Below are 22380 nucleotides of genomic sequence, written 5' to 3' on the forward strand. Positions count from 1 at the left end.
CGCGTTCCAGGGCGCCCCTCTCCCCCGCGCCGCAATATCCGCAATATTCGCAGCGCAGCAGCCTCCGCATCCCGCCGCCCCGCGGTCCCCGCGCACGCCCCAGTCCCGCCTGCCGCGCCTGCCCTCTCGCTCTCCCACGCCACCGCGAGTAGGGAGTACACACTCACCTGCGCGGAGGCGCTCACGACGGACTGCAGACCTACCCTAGCGTCCAGGTGAGCTAATGCTGTGCACCAGAAGAGCAGAAGAGCGAAGGAAGCAGTGCGTGCTTCTGCGCCTGCACCGTGCTGCCTGCCATTGCGCACTTGGGCTCCGACTGGCCCCCTAAGCCTCAAGGGCGGGGTCTCTTTACAGGTTTCGATCTGCCCGGTCCGCAGCCGGAGCTGGAGTTCCCGGGTGAGCGACCTGGGCCTCTGTTGCTCACCCAAGTAGACTCCCAGGAAATCTACAGCCAAGGCTGCCCGGTGTCTCTACAGCGGGAGGTTCCATAGAAAGGAATTGACTTGAGCGAGTCGGTATACCATGGAGTCGGCTCCTTTGGGTGGTGCTGCTTGCTGCAGAGGATGCCGGCCTTGTCCGCACACCCTCCTGTGAGTCCAAGCAAAGACACACTAGAAACCACTCACCTAGCCTAAGCAAAGCTCAACACGTTAACTGTTGAGCACGAATTAAGGCTCCAGTGTAACAGTATCGCATCTCAGTGTTATAGGAACTTAATAACCTGTGTTTGCCAAGTTCAAGTCCTCACTGGTAACTTATTACCATGTGGTATATTATAGAAGTTGACTGTGCTACTATTCTGGTTGTTAAAAGAGAGAAATTACTTTGAAAATTATTTAGAAGTGAGATAATTATGGAGGTCTGTGTTCTGTGTTAGTAATGATATGATTCTTGGTTTCACATATCATCACCTAAAGGCCTCCAGAGCAGCCTCCTGTTCTGTTTGGTAATTTTAGCAGGCCCACCCTATCCATGTGGCCCCCTGTCTTGCAGAGTGATTCCAGTATGGTGAGTTTTCTAACACTCATCCTTGAACCTCTCCATGCCAAAGAGCACTTACCTGGTCCTATAGCCCTGTGCAGTCACAGCCACACCTTCCACCTAAACATCTTTAGCAACCTCTTCAGCTTCAATAGCTCAACCCTGAAATATTACTTTCTTAATTCCTCATTATGTCAAATTTTTTACTCTCACCCTCCATGTGAAAATTATGTGGTTTTTCTTTTTTGCCACAAAATGTTACCAGGACTCTACTAAAGTAACTTGGAAATTTAAATCATATCTTTCTCCATTTAAAAACATGTGGTGAGGGGCTGGGGATGTGGCTTAAGCGGTAGCACTCTCGCCTGGCATGCGAGCGGCCCGGGTTCGATCCTCAGCACCACATACAAACAAAAATGTTGTGTCCGCCAAAAACTAAAAAATAAATATTAAAAATTGTCTCTGTCTCTCTCTCTCTCTCTCACCTCTCTCTTTAATAATAAAAATAAAAAATAAAAATAAAAACATGTGGTGAGGGGCTGGGATTGTGCCTTAGTGGAAGAGTGCTTGCCTAGCATGCATGAGGCACTGGGTTCTATCCTCAGCACCACATAAAAATAAAATAAAGATGTTGTGTCCACCTAAAACTAAAAATAATAATAATAAAATATTAAAAATAAATAAATAAAAACATGTGGTGAGCCAGTGCTGCAGGGCATACATATAATCCCAGCTACTTGGGAAGCTGATGAAAAGGTCAGGCGAGCGCCGGAGGAAAAGACCACCAAGAGACCGTCTCATGCAACAGCAAAGGGTTTATTGGGGGTCCAGCATGCTGGGGCTCAGAGCTCACTTCAGAGGAGCAAAGAACAAAGAGCCCTGAGAACAGCTTGACCAGAGCTTATATACATTCTTTGAAAAGGGCAGGGACTTCACATACAGTATAACAAATCACCTCATGCCACGCCACGGGAAAGTCAAACAACAACTCTAAAACATGATTAGCACATTCACTGGCGGGAACAAGTTAGGTAGGGGTAATTGGTCAATACAAAAGGGGTATTCATTTGAACTGATTGGTTTAAGCCAAGAGGGGTGTACATGCTGAACTAGATGGTTTCCCAACAGGTTATCAACTACCATAAACTACTGGGAGGGTTATCTGGCATCCCAGGTATTTCCCTGTCTCATGCTGATTGGTGGCTGCTAGGGGGCTGCTATGGATCCCCACCTAGCCTGACTGAGTCAGGGACACCTGGCACAGCAGATCTCTCCTGTAGATAAACAACTTAGCAGGGTGGGAATGTGCCTAGGAGTGCTCTGTGGGTTTTTCCAAGGACAAAGGCCATGTCCCTTCCTTGGACAGCTTTGCTCTGAGATAGAGGCTGGTTTTTCACTGAGGCAGGAGGAGTCCTGGAAAGTTCAAGGCCAACCTGGGCAACCTAGCCATCCCTTGTGTCTCAAAATAACAATAAAATAAAGGGCAAAGAGAAATAGAGATCTTGCCTAGTGGCAGAGCACTTGCAAAACATGCAAGAGCCCCTAGATTCAATCCCCAGTACTGCAAAAATTATAATATAGAAACAACATAGGTCAGTGGTAGATCACTTGCTTTGCATGCACTCATAAAAATAAGTAAATAAATAAAGATACTGTGTCCATCTACAACTAAAAAGTAAAAATAAAAAAAACAACATAGTGACACCTTTTCCAATTCATAAAGCCTCTATTGATGTCAGTATAACTTACAGACATTTGGGGACTCAGTGGCCACCATAGGTGGGAGATCAATATGACAACAATAATTCCAAGGTCATCATTCACACATACACCTTGTATCTCAGACAAACTCAAAACAACCATCAAAAGTATAATCCAGAAGCCCCTATGGAACAAGAGGCTCTTTCAGAGGGTCCATAAAATGAAAACTTTTCATGGTATAATACATTATTTGCCTTTTTAGTATCATCATTTCATATTTGTATAGCAGAATTTGACCAGAGACTACCAGACTTACATTAACCCAAGAAAATGAATGCAGATGCAAATTTCAAAAATCTGGTATTTAATCATTCTAGACTTTAAAATATTTGCAAAAGAGTAAAACAATACTGCTCTTCTCACTTTTTTTATTATTATTTATAACAATTTTATATTAACTTGTAATGCATTTATAACTGTGTGTGTGTGTGTGTGTATGTTGTAGTACTGAGGTGTGAGCCCAGGAATGTGGGCCACTGAGCTACTTCCCCAGCCCTCTGTTTTATTTTGAAACAGGGTCTGGCTAAGTGTCCCAGCTCTCCTTAAACTTTGGATCCACTTGCCTCAACTTCCAAAGTCCCTGGATTTATGAGTGTGTGCCAATGTGCAATTAATAAATTACTAATTGTGATAAGCAGAATAATGGTCTTTCAAAGATATATACATGTTTCATCTGTGGAACCTTTCAACATGTTATCTTAAGTAACAAAAGGGATTTTGTAGATATGATTAAGAATCTTTTGCTGGGCTTGGTGGTGCACATCTGTAATCCCAGGGAGCTGAGGTTGATCTTGGGAGCTAAATATCAAGAGATTGCTGCCTGGCCTACCTTCATTTTAGCCCTGTGAAACTCATCTTAGACTTCTTACTACAGGAGCCTAGATAATAATTTTTTTGTCATTTAAGTCACTATCTGTAGCAACTTCCTTGAGCAGCCATAGAGAATTGACACAGTAACTCAAACTTTACTCAATTTTAATTTACCAAACAATAAAAACCAATTAATGTCATATTATGATTGTAAGGGTCCCGCGAAACGTCGGAGAAAGAGACCACCAAGTGACCACTCATGCAATTGGCAAAAGGGGATTTATTGAACCAGCATGCTGGGGCTCCATGCCCACTCAAGAAGGGAAAGCAGCCCAGAGCCCCGAGCAGGGGCTGAGCACTGCTTAAGTACACTTTTTGGGGAGGGCGGAGGGCTTTGTATACATCAGAACAAATCATCATGAGGTGCGGGAAAATTGAACAACAACTCCTAAACATGATTAGTTCATTCATTGGCGGGAACAGGTCAGGCTGGAGTGATAGGTCATTCCTAAGGAGGGGGTTACATTTAAACTGATTGGTCCAGGCCCTGCAATGCCTACGTACGACCACACAGACCCCTTTAGTTATTGAACAACCAGACAATCAGGGGAAATGTTACTGGGCAGTTCTAAGCATTGTCTTAACAGCTACAGAAATTTCAGGTTTTGCAGGTAGCATAGAAACCTAACAATACCTCCTTTACATTTTAACTCAGACCTTGCAGCTTAGAAACTTTTACAACACCCGGTCTTTTACCCTTTAACTTTTACGCTTTAACTTCAATTTCTTTTACCCTTACATGATAAAGGCTCTTCATGATGAATAATGTTTTTTAAAAATGTGATTGTGCTCTCTTGTCCAGAATTTTTCTCTAATTCAAGACCTCTCAAGTGATCCTCCTGCCTCAGACTCTGAGACAAAAAATTTAAGAACCACTCCTCTAAATAAATCCTGTCTTTATGACTTGCCACCTCTTTTCACCTTGGTTCTTGATATTCTGAGTGCCTAGAATGTCCTTGCCTTAATTAAAATCCTCACCATTGTTTAAGGTCCATCTTACTGTGTACCTCATCATCACTCCAGCCAGAAGGCTCCCTCAATCCTGTTTTCTGACATTCCATGAGGAGGTAACCATCTCTGCAAATCCTGCTGTCCAAAATTCAAGGTCCCTGGCTCTCTACATAGACCCCAGCTACACTGCCATGATAAAATCCCAGGTTCTGGATGCTCCACAAAAAGCCAATATTCCCAGTGAGTACTCCTGTCATAAACTGTAATTTACTAGCTCATCATGTAAAGCCCAGCATCTCTGTGAGTCCTACCATCAAGAGAACCCCAGTTCCATTTTCCTAAACATAGAGCTCAGAGGAACTGACTGCCCTGCTCATACCACTGAAGCCAGATTTAAAGATAGGTAGTTAGTATAGTTAAATAAATCAGGTCTAATATGGAGTAAGATAAAGAAAATGGAGACCATTATCAAAAACGGAGTCCAGGAAAACAGAGCAGCACTTGGGGAAATTGAAATGTTAATGTCCCCAAGGCCCGGAACCCATTCTAAGGAACTGTTAATGAAACAGCTCCCAGCAAACAGGGAGGTGCTAATCCCAATCCCTCCAGGCCCTTTCTGCCCAGATTACTCCTCCAGTCATCTATCTCCCACATTTTGGCCTTCCCACCTACATTCTATCACTGCAGGATAAAGGGAAACAAAGGAGAAAAATGTGGAAAAACTAAAAGAAGACTTTAGCTATAAAAAAGGGAAGACCTCCCCCATCCACGGATTCCTTTCTTCCTCCCGGAGGAAGTCTTTTCTGAAATCCTTTAATAAAGCCTTCCACTTTCCACTCTACACTTGCCTCAGCATGCTTCTCTGGTGTTATACTTCAACATTTGGGGAAGCAAGGACTTGTCACCAATAAACAGCAGTAACTGCCAGTTATCAGTGACAAGTCAGTGACAAGTCCCTGCTTCCCACATGTTGAATTTTTAACATTAGAGACACACATCAAAGCAAGCATATTAACCAGGGTTTTGTTTTTTTTGAGAGAGAGAGAATTTTAATATTTATTTTTTAATTTTCGGCGGACACAACATTTGTTTGTATGTGGTGCTGAGGATCGAACCCGGGCCACATGCATGCCAGGTGAGCATGCTACCGCTTGAGCCACATCCCCAGCCCTAACCAGGGTTTATTTAAAAAGGGGTAATATAGACTTCTCCAGCGAGGGAGCAGGGGGGCATAGCTGGTATCCTGGTATCCCAAGAGGCGAGATGTTCTGCCCTTTTTATATGTTCTAGGATTCCTTTGTTCTCCTGCCTTTTCCTCCTTATCTTTCTCCTTCCTGCCTAGTGACTAGGCCCAGGAATGCCCAATTGGATGGCCAAAAGTTGGGAAACTGGTGGGCTGAAGGGGGAAGGACAGGGTAGAGTATTCAAGGACACATTAACAACCTTATAGCTCCCTATAGAGAGAGAAAATTCCTGGGACAGGTTACCTTGGCAACAGGTTGGTGCAGGGGCAGGGATTGATAAAATCCCTCAGGGGACAGTCTCCAACTGCCCATACTCACTCAAATTGGCCTCCTAGATCTGATCTGACTCGATTTACCTATCTACACTGACTGCCTGTCTAATTCTGGCTTCACTGCTACCAGAGAAACCCACTGACCTGTCTCTCTTGTAGACCCCAGGAGACTGGGAATTCTTCCATAAATAGAACCTCAGCTTCAATGCTTTCCACATAAATATTAGCAGGACAGATAGTCCTACCATCCTAGAATTGCAGTTCCCTGTGGGTTTTTGTTGTTGTTGTTGTTGTTGTTGCTGTTATTGTTGTTTTGGTGATTCGGGTTGAACTCAGGGGCACTCGACTGAGCCGCATCCCCAGCCCCTTTTTTGTATTTTATTTAGAGACAGGGTCTCACTGAGTTGCCTAGTGCCTCACTGTTGCTGAGGCTGGCTTTGAACTCATGATCCTCCTGCCTCCTGAGCCACTGGGATTACAGATGTGCTCCACTGCACCTGGCAGTTCCCTGGATTTTGAAGAAAAACCCAGAAGCACTGTATATACTGACATTATAAAAGCCACTTTTGGCTCTCTGCATGGAACCCAGCATCCCTGCCATCACAGACCCAATTTCCCTGGCTCTCCACATAGACCTCAGCAGGCCTAAGAGTCCTGCCATCATATAACCCAAGGTCCCTGCCTCTTAAAGTACTGTGCTTTAGCCTGAGGAGTCTTGCCATGATAAAAACCCAGTTCCTTGGTTCTACAGATAGAGACAAACATCACTACAAGTCCTGTCATCATGGAATCCCAGTTTCCTGGCTCTCCAGGTGAATTCTCAAAGGCCTGCAAGTATTGCAGTGAATAAAATCTGAGTCTAGAAACCAAGATTCTACACTGCTCTATGTAGACTTCAGCAGACCTATGTATATTGTCATTATAAGCATCATTTTACACCTCTCCATGTATAGCTTAGCAGCCATACATGCCCTGACACCATAGAAACAAAGCTCCCTCCTTCTTTAAATAGATTCCAGCAGCCCTGTGATTCCTGCCAACATGTAATCCAAGACTCTAGCTCTGCATACAGATCCCCAAAGCCCTGCCATCCTATCATTATAGAAACCAGTTTTCTTCTCCCCATATGCAGATCCGCTGGCCTGTGTGTGCTGCCACCAAAGAACCCAAGTTCCCTAGCTCTCTATACAGGATGTAGTAGTGCTGGGAGAAACAAAATTATTGAAATCCCATGATCTGACTCTCCACATATAGCCCAGCAGCCCTGTGAGACCCGCCCTCATAAAACTTCAGTCTCCTGCCATCATAGAACCAAGTTCTCCTCTGTCTACATAGAGCTCGGTTGAATTGTGAATTCTGTTATAAAATCTCAGTTCCCTGGATGTCTGCATAGAAGTGTCCAGTAACATTACAAATCCTGCCAGCAATGGAATCCCACCTTACTTTTACTCCACATAAAGCCCAGCAGCTCCATATTTGCTATAACCACAGAAACAGTTTCCTGTCTCTACACATAGAGCCCATAAGCTTTAGGAGTCACTCCAACAATACAACCCTTTTCCCTATTTTTTTTACCAAGAGCCCAAAAGTACTGAGAGTCCTGTCATCATATAACCCCAGTTCCTTGTGACTTCCATGTAAATTCCACCAGACTTGAATTTCCTGGAAACATTAAGAAAATAGTTCACTTGATATATCCATGGAGAACAGCAGTCCTGAGAGTCATACATTCATAGAAACCAAGTTCCCTTACTCTCCATATACAGACCTGCAGAACTGTGAGTTCTGACATGATAGATTCCCATTTCTCTGTCTCCAAGTAAAACAAAGAAAACATGGGAGGCCAATTTATCCAACCTGTGTTCCCTGGTTTTCCACATATTTCATAGCAGCTCTGGTGTTTATACTATCATAGAAAACAGTTTCTTCTTCTCTACATAAATCTCAGTTGTCCTGCTGTCATAGAACACCAGTTTTGCATCTCTCATTGTTGAGTCCAGGAGCCCTGTGCATCATGCCATAAACACAAAACTTGTTTTGTTGTTGTTTTGATTTTTCATGAACAGCTCAGACATGATGGGAATTCTACCATCGATTGAATTTCATCTTTGTTTTCCACATGGACCACTGAAGCACTTTGAGTCCTGTCAACATAAAATCAAGATCTCTCAATTTTCACTAAGAGGCCAAAAAATGTGAATCTTGTCATATTATTACCCCATTTCCCTAGGACACATAAATCTCAACAACTTTGTGAGTTTCACCATTATAGTGTCAAATCTCAAGTCTATCATGATAGAATCTCAAATCCCTGGCACTCTACAAATAGTCCTGCAGCATGGAGATTCCTGGCATCAGTACTCCAGTTCCTTAACTCTCCAAATATGATCATGAAGATTTGGAATCCCTGCTATTTTATTTCTCCTGTTCTCTGGCTATCCATGAAATAGACCCAAGATGATATGGTAGGTTTGTCATATAAATCCCAAGAAGCATAGGTAGATCTCCACAGTTCTGGGAATTCTAACATAATAGAAACAGTTAACTATGTTCTACATTGTGCTCAGCAGATTTGTGTATCCTACCATCATATAAGATGAGTTATATGGTTCTTCACAGAAGCCAATGAAACTGCCAATAATAGAAACCCTATTCTGTGGTTATGCACATATAGCCAGTAACTCTGAGAGTGGTACCATCAATAGAGCCTTCATTTCCCAGGTTACCATGTTCAGACCAGTATTACTGTGAGTCTTGGTATCGTAGAAATCAGTTCACTGACTCTAACTCTAATCCTAACCCCTGATCCTAACCCTAACCCCAAACCCTAACCCTAACCATAACCCTAACAATCTTACTTAAACCTATCCCTGCAGTTAACATTAAAATTGTTGAGTTTCATTACCTATAATCCTTAGGGAAGTAGTTCTTTGGATTCTCTGCAGCTAGGTGGCAGTTTTAAATACTGCATTGTCCACAGTCCTGTGGTTCTTGAAGCTTTCAGGTGTTCCTGAAATGAGTGGTGAAATTGCTAGTCTACATTACCCACCATCCCACATGGACATATTTCCCAGAATCTCTGCAGTGTTCAATCAAAGTGTGAGACTATCTTGCCCATAATCTTTAGGTAGGCATTTCCACAGATCCTCTACATTGAGAAGGTAAATCCAAGGAATACATTACCCACAATTGTAAGGGTTAAGATCCTTCAAGAGTCCATCAGTGAGCAGTCAAATTGGACAAATTTGACTGCTCAATGATGGCCACTTTTTTAATGCACAAGTTTACTAGTAATCCCTACAGTCATCTGGCAAATTACAAGATAACATTCACCATAATACTTAGTGAGGTAGTTCCTAGGATCCTCCACAGAGGGCAATTCCAAGGACTACAAAACCCACAATGCTATGACACTGTATGTCCCAAATTTTCCTGCTATGCGATAAATTGCAAATATTCTTTACCCACAATCTTACATGGAAAAATTTCCCAGAATTCTCTGCAGTAAGCAGGCAAATTTTGGGATTATATTACCCACAGTTCTTTGGGAGGAGGCTTCCAGAATCCTCTATGGCAAGAAGGAAATTCCAATGACTAACTTTCCAACAATTCTAAGGGGCAGAAACCACCATGGTTGCCCATCAGTGAGCAGTCAAATTGAATTACAGTGCCCATGATCCTTTGTGAATAAGTTTTTCAGGAATCACTGCAGTTTGCAGTCAAAACATGGGACTACATTATCCACAATCCTTGAGATTTTCCCAGGATCCTCAACAGTGAGGGGCATTCCAAGGACTACGTTTTCCACAATCCCAAGGGGTAGTAAGCACCAAGATTATCCAATGGGCAGTCAAATAGGACTATAGTGCCCACAATAATTTTTAACAAGTTTCCTAGGAATCCCTGAAGCAAGAAAATAAATTTTGGAAATGTATTACCTCCAATTCTAAAGAGGTAGGAAGGTCCCAGAATCCCTCACATTGAGTGGTTAAACCCAGGACTAAATTAACCATAATTTAGTTATCCATAATTATATATAATTTTCTAAAAAGAAAGATCCCAAAATTCCTCATTGTGAGACCACTTTACCCACAATCCTAACATGGGCAGAAATTCCTAATATTCCCTAAGTGATCAGGTAAAACTTGGGACTACCTTACCTACAATTCTAAAGGGAGAAATATCCCAGGGTACCCAGTGCCAAGCCAAAAAAAAAATTGTGGGACTACACTGTCCACTGTAGAGAATCAGATGTGACTGCATTACTATCACTGTCCTTGATGGAGTCTGCCTGCAAATGGGATATTCTGTCAAGGTATAGATAGGTAACAGCAGACATGCTTGAAAACGAGGTGTCTGCTGTCCTTGGGAGGACTTGCCTGCAAACGGGATGTTCTGCCAAGTGGGCTAGGAGGGCGCTGAGAAAAATTTTATTATCTGTTCTTAACAAAGAGCAGAGCTCAACATACTCTGGGCCGAGAATAGATTAGCCATGAGAAGTGAGTCACTTCTGATTAGCAAGTAAAACTTCTGTATGCTATGTTTAATTAGCTGAAAGACCTGATTTATTGATGTTGGAAGGCTGCCTTCTTTGTTCACAATACTATAAAAAGATTGCTTGTACACAATAAAGGACTTTTTTTCTGCTGCTGCTTCGCTTGCTCTGCTTCTTCTTTCTTTTCCCATGCTGACCTGCAAGTGAATTACTGCAACAGTCCACAATCCTAATGGGAGAAAGTTTCCAAGATCCTCTATCATGAGTGGTGAACCCAGGAATGTATCATGTACAGACTAAGGCTTAGGAACTCCTAATTCCCTACTGTGAGCTGGCTAAACCAGGGACTACACTACTCACAATCCCAAGAAAAAAGGGAAGCTCCCAGCATTGCCAATGGTTATCAAGAAAAAATGAGGGCATGTTATTCTTAAATTTTGGAACTGTATTAACTAAGGCAAAGATGTTCCAAGAACCCCTGGGCCTATGGTAAACCTGCTACTATACTTTTAAATCTTTATGGGGAAGGAATCTCCCAGAATCCCCCAGTGAGTGATAAACCCAAGACTGCATTACCCACAATCTTCACTGGGGACAGTAACAAGTCCACAGAAAAGGAAGCTTCCACAAGCTTGTAGAACATAGTTAACTGTTTCTATGGCACAGGAAGTTCCTAGAATTCTTTGCATGGAGTGGGCAAATAATGGGACTACATTACCCAAAACCCTCAGGGAGAAGGCTCCCAGAATACCCAGCAATGGGCAGGCAATTTGGACTACATTACACATAATCCTCCCTTGAGACCCTGCTGCTATCATGGAAAACCCTGGGACATTACTGATAATACTAAAATGCAGGAAGTGGGATACTGAGAACTTCCTCCATTTTAGAATTTCGGATAATGATATCCCCTCCCCCTCTGAAATGGTTATGTCTAGAACTACAATACCCACAATTATATGGGCTCGAAGCACTCAGGATTCCCCAAAGTGAGTAGTAAATCTGAAATTACATTAACAATAACTCTTAGGGGAAGAGTCTTCAGGACAGCCATCAGTGAGCAAGCAAATAATGGAACTTTAATTCTCAGAATTCTATGAAGACGCATTTCCCAGGATCTCTTGCAGTGAACAGGCAGAACCTGGGATTACATACTCCACAAAACTAAGGAGTAAAACGGCTCCCAGAACATGGAGCAATGAGCAAGCAAATGTTGGAACTACATTACCCATAATCCTTAGGAGAGGACATTCCCAGGATCCTCTGCACAAAGAAGACAAATTATGAGACTACATTACCCACAATTAAAACAGGGAGCATGCTCCCACAATTCCCCACAGATAGTATAAATTGAGTGACTACATTACCCACAATTCTAAGGGGAGGAAGTTCCCAGAATTCCCCAAAGTGAGTGGTATGCTCACGACTACTTCACCCATCATCCTCAGGGAAGGAGGCACCCAAAATACCAAGTGGTGAGTGGAGAAATACTATGTTAGAACTATGTTACCCATAATACTATAGGGGAGGAAGTTCCCAGGATCCTTTGCACAAAGAGGACAAATGATGGGACTACATTAACCACAATTCTATTGGGTGGAATTCACAGAGCTGCCCAAAGTGAGTGGCATGCTCTTTACTACCTCACTCACCGTCCTTATGGAAAAAGGCTCACAGAATACCTAGTGGTGAAGGGCAAACGTTGAGACTATATTATTCATGATTCTAAGGAGGGGAAGTTCCCAGAATTCTTTGCTCAGAGAGGCTAAATCATGGGACTACAATACCCACAAGTCCATAGGAAAGGAAGCTTCCACAAGTCCCCACTGTGTAATATATGGGACTACATGACCCACAATTCTATGGCATAGGAAGTTCTCAGAATTCTTTACATGGAGAGGGCAGATCATGGGACTACATTACCCAAAATCCTCAGGGAGGAGGCTCCCAGAATATTCAGCAATGGGCAGGCAATTAGGACTACATCACCCATAATCCTAGGAAGGAGGATGTTCCCAAGATCCTCTGCACAGAGCCATTAAATCATGAAACTACATTACCCACAACTCTAACAGGGGAGGAATCTCCCACAATTCTCCACAGTTTGAATAAACCGTGGGGTAATATTACCCACAATTCCATGTGAGTTGGTGAGAGGAATTACCCAGAATTCCTCAACGTGAGCCATAAACCTCTTATTCACCCAAAATATTTGGAGAGTGCCTCCCACAATACCAAGCTAAGAACAGGAAATATTGGGACTACATTATCCATGATTCTAAGGGGAGGAAGTTCCCGGGATCTCCAGTGTCAATGGTTAAGCCTGGGACTATACTACCCATGGTCCTTAGTGGCAGAAATTCAAGAGTACCACTTGGTTTCATAAATCTCACTAGCCTTTGTCCTGTGGCTAATTTTTGCCTAGTCCTACCTCTATCCCTAAAATTACTCAGAATCCTGAGGATATAAGTCCAAGCATGTGGCATGCAGCTTCCATGGGTCTCCTGGCAGAGGTGTGTGGGTAAGATTGAGGACTACATCACCCATAATTCTTAGGGTGAGGAAGCGTCCAGGATCCCCCAAGGAGAGTTTAAAAAACCCAATCCCTAACTCTCTTCTTGTTGTAATGTAGTTCAGCATTTTTCTGGCTCTTCGTGGAGGATCCTGGGGCTTCATCTTCCTTAGGATTGTAGGTAAATGACCTACAGTCCAGATTTTTACCCACTCATGGGAAGAGGTGGAAATAATTCTCCTAATAGTTTCTGACCCTGAGGGCTGTGGATAATGTAGTCCAGCATTTTATCAGTTTATTGGGGGTAGTGCTCCCATGAGGTGACCCCCCCCATTGATTGTGGGTAATGTAGTCCAGTATTTTGTTGGTTCTCTCTGCGGGAACCCAGGGAACTTCTGCCTTAGTAGCTTTGTAATTAAATCCCTATATTTTCTGGCCCAGACGGGTTGATTCTGTGCACTTCTACCTCCCCCTCCTTGGATTATAGATAATATAGTTCAGCATTTTGCCTGCTCATAGGGTGGGGATGGGGGGAAGAAAGGGGGCTCTTGAGAACTTATGCCCCTGAGGGCTAAAGACACCTTAGTGAAGCATTCTGCTGGCTCCTGTGGGGGAATCTGGGAGACTCTGCCACCTCAGGATTGTGAATAATTTAGTCACATGTTTTACCAGCTCACAGGAGGCAGGGGAATACTGTGATTTCTGTCCCCCAGGACTGTGGGTAATGCAGTCCCATATTACAGCTCATGGTGAAGGAATTCCTGTGAACCTTCCATTCCCACCCCCACCCCAAGCATTCTGGGTAATGTAGTCCAGTATTTTGCTGGTTCTCTGTGGGAGATCCTGAGAGCTTCTTCCCCCTTAGGATTGTGGGTAATGTAGTCCCATATTTTGCTAGCTCACAGTGGGGAGCACTCCTGTAAGCTGCTGCCCCTTGAAAATTGTGGGTAATGTAGTCCAGTGTTTTCCTGCAGCCATGGTCCCTTCCTGGGTGGGTTCCCAGTTTGGGGTTACAGTTACCTCACTGTGGACATGGCCACCAAGTGTCCTTAGCCACATCATTTCCTTGGGTGGGTCCCAAGGAGAAGAAAGCTTTTGTCACCACACTCATAGCCCCAAGGTGTCCACAGCAATGGTCTCCCCTGGTGGACCACAAGGTGAGGGTTACCTCACTGTGGACATAGACCCCAAGTATCCTCAGCCATGGAATTTCCCCAGGTGAGTCTTGAGAAGAAAGTTTGTTGTGGGCACAGGACACCCATCCCTGGCAGACAGATGATACAAGGGGTTCAGAAAAAGTCACTCTCAGCACCCTCTGCTGGCCATTGTGGGCAGTTGAGGATGATCAGTGCTCACTGTTCAGCATTGGCCCTGCGCCCCCTTGTGGCAATCCTGGAAAAGTTCTGAAATTCATGGTTCTGATTTTACTAGGTCTTAATTTTGAAAATCAAGCGGCAATAGAATCCACCATTCCATGTTTGACCATAAAGGATAAAGATAGCAAAAAGCAAAATACATAGTCAATAGGCAAAAGTTAATTAATTTCTTATATATCAGCAAAACTATATAGAAAAAATTGGAATTTAAAAACTAGAATAAGAAAAAATAAACAATTCTATTTACAATAGCATCCCCAAAATTGAAATGGTAATATAAGTTTTAAAGTACAACTGCACTTTCAGAAAACCTTGAAAAAATTGAAAGAAATCAAACAAAATATAAATAAATAGAGATATTCATTGTTCACGTCTCTACATAGTCAAGATGAAATTCTCTCACACTTAATCTGCAGATTCAGCACAATCACACTCAAATTTCCAGCAAACTGGGGCTGGGGATGTGGCTCAAGCGGTAGCGCGCTCGCCTGGCATGCGTGCAGCCCAGGTTCCATCCTCCGCACCACATACAAACAAAGACGTTGTGTCCGCCGAAAAATAAATATTAAAATTCTCTCTCTCTCTCTCTCTCTCTCTCTCAAAAAAAAAAAAAATCCAGCAAACTGTTTCTGAACCTAGAATAGATGGCACAGACTACAGAAGGACAAAGAACTCACATATCTGTATCACAACACCTGTTGGAAAGCTGAAGTAGTGAGGAAAACGTGATGCTGTGAAGAAATACACAGGTTGATAAATGGAGATGAGTAGAGAGGTGAAAACTCACACATGCCTACAGGCAGCTGATTTTGTCAAAGGAAAAAGACCTTCAATGAAGAAAAGAGCATCTGCTGCACAAATGGTGATGAAGTGTTTGGAAACCTTATGTGAGAAATGGACAGGGAAAACCTTTATAAGTTCACAAAACTCACTCTAAATAGTCCATGGCTTACATCAAAAAATGTGAAACTACACTCACCTATTCTTTTGTAATCCTACCCCTTTGCCCTGTCTGGGATAGAATATTCCATGGAAACTACCTTTGTGTGTCCCCTTCTCTTGCTCTTGCCTTCTACTTTCCACTCTACACTTGCCTCAGCATGCTTCTCTGGTGTTATACTTTATTTTTTTTTTTTAAACTTTATTTATTTATTTTAGTTATCGGTGGACACAACATCTTTGTTTGTATGTGGTGCTGAGGATCGAACCCGGGCCGCACGCATGCTAGGCGAGCGCGCTACCGCTTGAGCCACATCCCCAGCCCCATGGTGTTATACTTTAGCATTCAGGGAAGCAAGGACTCCTCACCAGTAAACAGCGGGAACACAACCATCAACTAATCTCAAATTATTGTACAAACTGTATAAGATGATAAACAAATATAATTCTGTCTACAGAAATATCCAAGGGCTTTAACTATATTTTTATTGAGACATTTCATCTTATGAAGGTATGATAATTTGTTTAGACTCCAAGGTTTTCAGAAATTGTTCCAAAGTATAACCAGGAACAGTTCTAAAAGGGAAAAAAAAGATGCTTCAACAGAGAAGAAGCACAAGTTGGAGGTCCTAAGAAAAAGAAAGAAATCATCTTTGGGTAAAACAAGGTCTTTATATTCTAGATTTTAATGATAAAAGTATTTTCCTAAATAGGAAAATCTTTATATCATTATCTAGACAGATGATATAGAAAGTTAAAACAATTGAGAAAAAGATTTATATGTACTGAACTGACTATAAAATTTTAACTGATTAATTCAAGGGTATTTCAGGATATTTTCCTAGGCTGATGTGAGCTAAAATTTTGTTCATATTTTGACATGATAAAGACCAATTAAATTGTTAAATTTATTCCTTTAAGGAAGGTCTTTATTGCCTAATGATTCTTGCTGTTTAAGGTGAGGATTAATTTTGGTGAATAAATTTACATCCTTGATTAGACACTAAATATATTTAAACTGCTGAATTAGACTCCAATTTTGACATTGCTCCTTGGAGACTAAATTTAATTGATTCAAAGACACTGCTGATTCTTTAATGCCAGATTCATGAGATCCCAATAGACCTCCAGGAGATGAATCTGATGCAATCACACAAGAGTCTTTATTGCAAGCTTGAGCCTGGACTCACAACCGTTTCTGACACAGGTCTCACAACCCTGGTCCCAGGGAGTGAGTCCCGGTCCTTTGTTCAGTGAGGATTTTATAGGTTTTGGGGGGGTACTCTATGTGTCACAACATCACACAGCAAATCATTTCACACCATGGGAAAGTCAAACAACTCTTAACATTGATTAGCACATTCACTGGCGGGAACAAGTTGGGTAGGGTCCATTTTTAATATACATTACAGTGTGGACTGGAAAGTCCACCCATAACTAGGGGGATTCATTTGAACTGATTGGTTTAAGCCACGAAGGGTGTACATGCTGAACTACATGGTTTCCTAACATGTTATCAACCACCATAAACTACTGGGGGATCATCTGGCATCCCTGATATTTTCTCTGCCTCATGCTGATTGGTGGTTGCTAGGGGGTTGCTATGGGTACTCACCTAACCTAACTGAGCCAGGGACACCTGGCACAGCAGATCTCTCCTGTTATTTACAGACAAACAACTCAGCAGGGTGGCTATCTGCCTAGGAGTGATCTGTGGGTTTTTCCAAGGACAAGGGTCCTGCCCCCTTCCTTGGACAGGCTTTGCTCTGAGATACAGGCTGGTTTCTCAAAAATAGAGTCACATCAGTTTCTCAATTCTTGCATATTACTTTTGTTTGTTGGATAATTATGAGATTTGAGAGAACATTTTATTAGGATTGATCTTCTCCAAATTAAAATTGTACATTGATTTGGAGCAATAAAGGTTGCAAACTTTGTTGAAAATTTATTGGTATTATATAAGTTCTCTGACTGGACCTATTATCCATTATATATATATATATATATATATATATATATATATATATATATATATATTAATATTTATTTATAACTCCCTACACTGGAAAGTAACCTTATTATATTTTTAAAGGACAATTGAGATACCTAATTAAAGGAAAATATTCTGAAACATAGAGATATTTTAAGACCTCTCAGAAAGTGATTGAGGGTTCTTTCTAAATCATTAGGATAAATTAACTCATTTATATTGGGAAATTATAATAATCAATAAAAAGTAAATCTTTTCTTATTATTTAAATACTTGTACTATTATCTGTACTTAAACTGATGATACAATGGCTTATGCCAAGCCTTTACTCTATTTTATTAAATAAAGAAAAGGGGTAAAAAGGACCCCAGAGGCACACACTAGGTCTTACAAAATATTTTTAAATTTTTTTCTTAATTTTAATATTGAGAATCTCACTGCTGCTGAACATGATTCAGTAAATTAAATTAAATTTCAAAGGAGAGTTTAAACGAGTCATCATGAAAATGACTGAGAAACCTGGCACAGGAAGGAAAATTTCCACCTGCAGAGTTTATAATCATGCAGCTTCACAAGTTTATCAGGTAAATAAAAATATATTTTTAAATTTTTTATATTCTTTTTTAATATACATTACAGTGTGGACTGGAAAGTCCACCCATAACTAGATTAATTGTACTGAATGTAATGGTTAGTTATCTATATGTTGATCCTATGGTAAACAGGCTGCCTGGGAGTATCTTTTGAGAAAAAGACAGCATATGAGAAAACTAAACCAGCCAATCATGCTGGTCCTTAGAGATTAAGACTATATTTACTTATCTGAACAACTGTCAAAATAGAAAGATTGTTGAAATAAAATTGTCCTATACAGGCCAGTTATTTATTAAAATATCAACCAATATGTTGTTGCCCTAATCATTCTACAATAGAAATTGGCACCTTTCCTAAGTATTATTCCTAAGTATTCCTAAGTATTATGCAAATGCCTTGTCAGTACAACACAAGATATCTAGAAATAGTGGATAGATTTTAGGCTGGTCTCCAAAAATGGACAAGAACAATTACATGAGGATGCCATAACTCCTAGAAACTTTAACTCTCAGTAAGATGGCACCCAAAAGGATGTTTTAATGATTTTTTATATTACTGACAGACCTAATAGACTCCCTAAATGTGAGAATTAAGAAAAAGGATGATAAATATCCTGAAACCTGTAGGAATACAACTTATATTATCACATCACTAGTTTTTGCCAGCTAATATTTTAGAGCTATAATATGCTGAAGTTAATGTTCAGGATTTGAAACAGGTGCATACCAATTTACCAGAACTAGGCAAGCTCTGGATCTCATGATCCTTGAAGTGACTACTTTAAAGATTATTCCTTGCTTCTACAATACATCCTTTATGGCTCTGTTTTAAACTTACAATATGTGAATTTTCTTAATAGTTTTACTTAAATTACTTCCAAGATCCTTCATAGTCAGATAAGTGCTGATGGAAGGATGGGAACTAAGTTAAAATGCTCTAGAAGACAATGTAATTAATGATGTGAATGAGTCCTCTGTTCTATGGTTTGTGAAAAGGCTTAAATGTCATGCCAAATAAAAATGTCTGTTACTATGGCCAAACACAATGCTTCCTAATAAAATTAGGAAAAGCTTAAAAATCTTCTGATGAGTGTTTGGCAGAATAAAAATAATAACCTTGGTCTTCCAAGTTGATTATGTTATTGAGATAATATGTTTTCTAATAATTCCCTTTGCGTTTCAATAGTAGATCATGATGACCTCGGACCAAGAATCCAATGACTGAAAGATATATTTCCCCAATTTTCTTTAAATATTAAGAAAGGGGGAATATGTGGGGAGCCACATTGACTTACTCAACCATGCCTTCCAAATTTGATGCACCATGGGTATCTAAAAGATCACTGTAGTCTGGCATGGTAGTGCCAAGACTCGTGACTCAGTCTCCCCCACACTCAGATAGCAAGGCCACTCTTCTGAGTAGGCATACCCCTGGGGTTGAGCAAGACTCACCTATCCTTTTGTAATCCTACCCCTTTGCCCTGTTTGGGATAGAATATTCCATGGAAACTACCTTTGTGTGTCCCCTTCTCTTACTCTGCCTTTGGGTGTGGCCTTCCTAGATGTCAGTCAATCTTCTGACAGCAGACACCATGAAGCTAGACTCAATCCTCTGAAACCTGGCCCCTTGCCCCATTTGAATGGCTTCTCCCCAGTAAAAGGGTTTGGCACATGACCTCTGGCTCTCTCTTTTCATGGGCCCCTAAGGTGAGAGGAACTTTCACAGGACGCAAAGAAAAAGGGGTGATTATTTCATTCAGCCCAGTTAACCTGGAGTGACCCTGAGTGTTTTAGTCATGAGAAACATGACAACTCACAAAAGTTAACACCAAAAAACCCCAAATAACCCAATCAATAAATGGGCTAAGGAACTGAACAGACACTTCACAGAAGAAGAAATATAATTGATCAACAAATATATAAAAACAAATAGATGTTGAACTGTAAGGGACCGGCGAACGACAGAGGAAGAGACCACCAAGAGACCGACTCATGCAACAGCAAAAGGGGGTTTATTGAAGATCCAGCATGCTGGGGCTGTGTGCTCACTCAAGGAGGGAGAGCAGCCCAGAGCCCCGAGAACAACTTGAGAAGGGTTTATATACATTTTTTTAGGGAGGGCAGGGACTTTACATACATCACAGTCCCCTTCAACAAATCACCATACACTGCGGGAAAATCAAACAACAACTCTCGAACATGATTAGTACATTCATTGGGGGGAACAGGTCGGGCGGGGGTGATAGGTCAGTCCTAAGAAGGGGGGTACATTCAAACTGATTGGTTTGGGCCCTGAATGCCTACGTGCCAAACTGCACAGGGCCCAGGTTATTTAACAACTAAATGGTCAGGGGGGAATATCTACTGGGCAGTCCCATGAATTGTCCTAACAGCTACAGGAATTTCAGGTTTTGAGTGTAGCATAGGGACTTAACAATACCTGGTCTTTTACATTTTAACTCAGGCTTTGCAGCTTAGAAGCTTTACAATGCCTGGTCTTTAACTTCAATTTCTTTTATCCTTTCAGAACATCTCTAGCAATTAGGGAAATGCAAATCAAACCTACTCTAAGATTTCATCTCACTCCTGTCAGAATGACAATCAGTAAGAATACAGGCAACAATAAATGTTGGTGAGGATGTGGGGAAAATGGTACACTCATACATTGTTGGTGGGACTGCAAATTGGTGCAACCACTATGGAAAGCAGTATGGAGATTCCTCAGAAAACTGGGAATGGAACCGCCATTTGACCCAGCTATCCCACTCCTTGGTTTATACCCAAAGGACTTTAAAATCAGCATATTACAATAATGCAGCCATGTCAATTATAGCAGCTCAATTTACAATAGCTAGACTATGGAACCAACCTAGGTGTCCCTCAATAGATGAATGGATAAAGAAAATATTACTCAATGGAATGTTACTCAGCTTTAAAGAAGAGTGAAATAATAGCATTTGGTTGGAGTTGGAGAATATCATGCTAAGTGACATAGGCCAATCCCACAAAACCAAAGGCTGAATGTTTTCTCTAATATGCAGATTCTAATTGGGGTGGGGGGGGGGTACTAGGAAAGAATGAGGGGAGGGGAGGGGATATGGGGATAGAAAAGATAGTAGAATGAAACAGACATTATTACTTTATGTATGTATGTGACTACATGACCAATATGATTCTGCAATATGTACACTCAGAAAAATGAGAAATTATGAATCTATATATGATATATCAAAGTACATAAATCCATTCTACTGTCATGTATAACTAATTAAAACAAAAAAATTAAAAAGGAAAAATGTCATTTATTAAATTAGTTTTAGTTGGTATAATATGGATATCATATTAGTATTACAGGTCACAACGTACCTATTATGTTAGTTTTAGGAGCTACAATATCATATTCATACACCAGCCAATATATTGGTTTAAATACTACTATATAGATATTCTGTTAGTATTTATTTTCATAGGGCACTATTACATTAGTTTTGGATGCTATAGTATTGATATCATAATAGTATTAAAGGCCATGAGGCAGCAATTACATTATTTCTACATGCTACAGTATGTATATAATATTGGTATTAAGGACACAGGGCAAATATTAATCAATTTAAGACACTGTCCAGAGTATAGCTATCATACTAGTTTTAGTTCTTACAGTATGGATATTATATTAGTATTAAAGGCCACAGTGGGGCTGGGGTTGTGGCTCAGGGGTAGGGGCACTTGCCTGGCAGTGTGAGGCACTTACTTCAATTCTCAGCACTGCATATAAACAAATAAATATAAAGGTCAATCTGATGCTGCGTGTTATAGAGTTCTGCTCCATCACATATTGAAGTTTGAACATTAGAGAAACACACCAAGGCAAGCATATAAAACAGGGTTTATTTTAAAAGGGGTAACACAGACTTCTCCCAGGATGGAGAAGGGGGCCATAGCTCGTATCCTGGTATCCCAAGAAGTGAGGTATTCTGCCTTTTTATATGTTTTAAGGCTTTCTTTGTTCTCTGTCCTCTTCCTCTTATCTTTTTCCTCCCTGCATAGTGACTAGGCCCAGGAAATGTTCAGTGGGATGGCCAAAAGGTGGGCTGAAGGGGGGGAGGGCAGAATGAAGCAGGACAGGACACATTAATTAACAACTTTATAGCTTCCTGTAGGGAGGGGCCATTCCTGGGACAAGTGAACTTAGCAACAGGTTGGAGCAGGGGAAGGTTATCTTGATATGGTGGAGGAAGGGCTCCAAAGGCATCTCAACCCCCTCAGAAGGCAGTTTCCAACTTCCCAGACTCAATTAAATTGGCCTCCTTGATCTGACCTGACTCAACTCTTTATAATTAAAAAAAAAAAAAGATACAGGGACTGGGGTTGTAGCTCTGTGGTACAGCGCTTG

Source organism: Marmota monax, unplaced genomic scaffold (genome assembly GCF_021218885.2).
Source record: "Marmota monax isolate L192 unplaced genomic scaffold, Marmota_monax_Labrador192_F-V1.1 WCK01_AAM20220418_F8-fsc00073, whole genome shotgun sequence".
NCBI lineage: Eukaryota > Metazoa > Chordata > Mammalia > Rodentia > Sciuridae > Marmota > Marmota monax.